The 5,068-nt window shown below is 33.1% G+C and overlaps 1 long non-coding RNA gene across 1 annotated transcript; it reads left to right on the forward strand.

The window, feature by feature from the left end:
• Positions 1–269: 269 nt before the first annotated feature.
• LOC113289993 lies at positions 270–2,714 on the forward strand. Its single transcript, XR_003331314.1, has 2 exons — positions 270–549; positions 667–2,714. It is a non-coding gene; the product is annotated as an uncharacterized LOC113289993 (long non-coding RNA).
• The last annotated feature ends 2,354 nt before the right edge of the window (positions 2,715–5,068 follow it).

The raw sequence follows: 5,068 nt of genomic DNA on the forward strand, positions 1-5,068 counted from the left end.
CTTATGCAATATTTTAATCCATTAAAAATATTGTTTCAAATACATTTTTCATATTTTCACAAAAAGTAGATATATATAAATGGGGATATTTAACGTTTCTTACCGGGCAAATGTCCAATACCTAATTTTGGTATTCAACATTTCAAATATTAAGGGTTGGTATCTTGACCCGCTGTTGACCGTTAAAGACTCGGTTTGACTGTTTTTTTATTTTAGTTTTTAAATTGAATTTTATTCTTCTTCATCTACTACTTAGTCCGCAACAGCCGGCGGCTTAACTTCTCCTACTCATTTCATACATTAATCTTCCATTTTTCAGTTTCATGTCACAGACGTTTCATGTTCTTGGGAATCAGTGCAAGAGTTATTCAAACTCTTTAACTTGCACACCAGACGTTTCATATTATTTTATCCAATTTATGGGTACCATTAATCTGATAATTTAAAACTGGAGATAAAAAACCGTTTCGCCTCTTTTTAGCTAGCTCAAATATAAACCCGCACACAAAGATAGCAAACCTTTTCCCATCGAACAGATTATAATCTTGGGTATGATACTCCGATTTAGGTTAATTTACGATTTGACATTAAGTTTTTTAATTTTAATTTTTTTTGGGCGTTTTTCCCTTCTCAATCTGATTAATATTTTGGTTTATTTAAAATCAGAGAGGCGAACCTGGATTCCTCTACATCAGTTGTTCAACAAATAATTAGGTTTTATTCTCTCTTTTTCTTCACTCCTCGGATTTTTATTCTAATTAGAATTCATAGTGTTTAAGCGGAATGTTGATTGGTTTTGAATGTTTTCAACCAATGTGGTTTTGATTAGAATTGAACTATGAGCTTGAAGTTAGCCAATTTATTTTCGACAAAGAAAAGAAGGAAATTATGGCGACGTTAAGTTTAGATGGTTTTGGTAATCACATAGAGAGTTATTTGATTGGATGCATTTTATTGTGTTATGGTGCTCATCATATTGCAGGTACTGCTATCAAGAAGAGGACGAACTTGCGGATTGTTGATTCTAACTACTACTAATTGTATTTGTTCAACGCATTTTTCAGCTTCTTTTTGTGGGTTTATAAACATGATGATTCTAGCAGTTCTTAGGTTGATTCTTCATTATGTCTTTACGTTAGTTTTTCATACGGATTTCATTTTGAACTATAACAATAAAATTTGATGAGGAAAAAGGAATACCATCCATGCCTAAGAGTAATTGGTCAATTTTCTCAGTTTTTCATGTGTTTTCTTCGAGTTCATGCATTGTGATTTATATTGCTTTTTAGGAATGTTCAGATGAGAGTGCTGCCATCAGACCTTAACTCTACATAAGAATCACCCTTTGTATTTGATGGAACAACAAGGTTAGATCACTTTTTTGGGTACCTATCTCATTCTCTTTAGAAATTGTGCACAGACATTACTTGACTCTAAATTTTTCCTCTTCATTTGTGAAGGTTGTACGTTTCTTACATGTGCGCTTGAATATACTCACCGTTTTTGGATTGCCAGAAACTGTAAGTTTAGTACTCTTTTTATACTTAGGTTTAGGAATTAACCGTGGGGAGGTTGCAGACAGTCTATCAATTTAAATAATTTCTGACAAATTTTATAAATGAGATTTTGTGGTGTAGGGAACGCAAGGAAAAATCAATATGGTACTAATTCATCTAACAAATAGGATAAATTTTTAACAAAACGTCGGTGTTAGCATCGCTTTTAGGTGTAACCTGTACCCGTTACTCTATGCTTTTTAGGCGAAGAGTACTTCAAAAAAGCCACTCCATGTAACAACACTACTTACTAGGCATGTTAACAATGTGATTCTTATAAGTTATAGCACTATTCCTGCGAATTTAATAAGCTACTCTTGATTGCCTTGATTTGGTTTTGGCACCAATGTAACATATGATGGACACTTCATAAATACTTTAATAAAACTCTGTTTAATGTATTGTGATTGAACGTCGATTATAACTAGAAAATACTTTAGGGTAAATTTTAGAAATAATTTTGTGTGTGGGTTTGGTTGGTTAGGTTTATCTATTGTTTATGCAGGTCTTTTTATAAATTGGCTTCCAATTTTTCTGTTTGACACCATCGTTTATGATTCCTTCTTTGTCAAAGGACCTCATATTGAAATTCGTATAATAAAAATAACTATTAGGTTGTTTAAGATGGATCGGTGGATTCAGATATGGTTCTAAGTTGTTATTGTTTTGATTCCAGATTTCAAGATCTGGATTTTTCCAAGAAATTAGCGGTTAGTAGTATCCAAGAAAACAATCTTGAGTTCATTATAGCTTAATTCTTCTTAGAAGTTTTTCATGTTGCATGTTTTTGTCTGCAGAATGATCACCATCTTTCATCCTTTCTCTCTGTATGTTGCAGTTGTAGCGCGCACACAATACAGTAGTTTAATCTTGGCAAGTAATGTGTTTGATGATGTTGGACACCGCAAGCAGATGGTACTTCTTTTGGATTTTTTTTTATTCTTTTTTTGAAGCATTACATTTTGTAGATGGGAAACTGCTTTCTATATATGTAAAAAGTGTAGTAAGTGGTGGGAAATAGATAGTTTTTCTTTTTAGGCTAAAAATTTGAAATTTTATTGAGAGCATTCGTCCAAGAATTAAAGCCACAGGTTAATTACAATGTATAGATAAATAGTTTGAATTACAATGTATCTCCTTCGTCGTTAGCATCTGTAATACTTTCTACTCTTCGTTGATTTTAACGTCTCCTCTTGATTTGCTATCACTTTTTGCAAATTTGTCACCTGTTCAACAAAAGGTTGAACTTCAGAGTATAACTCATGTATGACCATCGCTTTGCTGCCCAAATATAACACATTTTGTGCATCACTTTACACCGAACTGATTAAAGAGGAGAGTAAAGGGATGATGTTGAGGCTTAAGAGTTTCCAGCTGCATATGTGGTTCCTCGGATCTTTTCCCAAAAATAAAATAAAATGAGTCAAGGATTTATGAAAAACCATTAGGCGGTGGCAGGCTCATTAATCTAAAGAAGTTGTATTGGAACCTTTGCAAGTCATGCATTGACGAAGTGCACAACGTTTTCCTATGCATTGATCTACAAATAGACCTAATAGGACATGTGGAAGACGTTCCGCAATACTGAGAAGAATAACCTAGTATAACATATATAAAAATCCATGCCTTTAAATTTCACAAATTTTATCTCGTTAGAATGGTATTAAAAAACTCTACGCAATGAGTACAAATAACAATATCAAATTTAGAATTTTTACGAAAAATTCGGAGGTGTTTATCATTTTAAGCACAATTTTCGAGAATTAAAGGTATATCCATTATGTAAACCACCAAAAAGGATACATAATAATTTATGTGGCCATATTTTGGTTTATGCATCAACTTATGTTCCTTTGCAACTAAAAAACGATGTACTGTTCCTTTTTTAAAAAAAGTGATACTTTCAGTTTAGTCACAATTTTTAAAAATTGAATGCATAGGATTATGCAACCATTTATTGATCTATGCATTGGCTAATTCTCCGTTTCAGGAAAAATGATATTTCCCCCATATTATGAAATATGATACTTTCGCGAAGTGTCACGAAAAATAATGTTTTTACGCCGTGTCAGGAAAAATGATACTTTCACGCCGATTTCTTCGGTCGGCCGTTCCACCGTGGTAGCGGTCATCTAGTTAGTATGTGGTATTAAGCGTAATGAAGCAAGATCAGGGTCCTGCTTCTATTAGAGGTAGTAATTAAATCCATCCCTCTCTTTGAATTAACTGATATAGCATCCTCTCTTTTTGTGTAATTTATTGCGATACTGTCACATTTGCTGGTGTCCAAATTGTGGATGGACGGGAGAGATTAACAAAAAAAAAAAAAAAAAAAAGACAAAACAGTGGCACAACACTTGCGTGGTTGAGTTTGATTTGGCAAGGTTTTTGGCACCGAGAAAACCGTTGAAAGGAAGTTTATGTTGCATTACTATTTTGTGATGAATGCTATGAATTGATTGGTATTTCAGAGTATCAGTTGGTTTAAGAGAATGGGTTGTTTTGGATTTGAAAGTTCTGCAGGAAAGGAGATACGGTAGGCTAAGAAATCAACAGAGAGCTAATGCTTGTATAACCATCAAAAAGCACACAGTGTTTGTACACTTGCCTGAACCAACAGTTCTTCCCTACGTCAAGAAGTAAACAGAGTTTGTGGGTGATATTGAATTGTTGTTGAGAAAAGTAAGAAGAAGAGTTGTAGTTATAGTTTGTGATTAGGAAAGAATTAATTTGTGATGTGTATCATATTTTACTAAAATTGATAAAGGGGGAGATTGCTAGAAGGTTCGGATAATTGATTGGTGCATAGTAACTGTTGATCCACTTGAATTCTCTATTAGGGAGCGAGAGCAAAAAGCCAGAAAAATGAAATGATGATTGGAATTTTATTTAGGTGTAGATTTGTAAAATTAACTATGTTTGAAATAAAAAATTAATTAAAAACAAAATATAAATTGGTCAAACGGTGTCTTAAACAGTCAACGGCAGTCTAGGTATCAACCCTTAATTTTTTAAATACTGGGTACCAAAACTAGGTGTTGGACATTTGTTGGGTACCAAACGTTAAATAGCCCTATATAAATTCGTCTTTTGTATAATTATTTAAAACCAATATTTTGATTGATTATAATAATCTATATATCGTTTATTGTTCATCTTTTCTGGAATTGGCACCTATTAGATTAAGAAATTAATTATTATTCTCTTGAGGAATTGGCAATAGTAAATCTTCAAAGTCTTGAGTGGCCTTATACCAAAGAGAAAGACCATATAATAACCAAGAAATAATTATACAAGATAGTTTTGTTAAAGCACTGCTCGGTCGAACTCGCAACCGTTGCTATCTCAAGCTTGTTTTTCAAGTTTAATTGTCAAACCTATAAGTCTTGATTTCTAGTACCTACTTATAGCTATATCTCGGATTAGGATAAAATGTGTAGTTGAGATTTAGACTTCACGGCGTTCATCGATTGAAGACGAAGATCTACTAAGGGGAGCTTGGAGGAACTTCA

Source organism: Papaver somniferum, chromosome 6 (genome assembly GCF_003573695.1).
Source record: "Papaver somniferum cultivar HN1 chromosome 6, ASM357369v1, whole genome shotgun sequence".
NCBI lineage: Eukaryota > Viridiplantae > Streptophyta > Magnoliopsida > Ranunculales > Papaveraceae > Papaver > Papaver somniferum.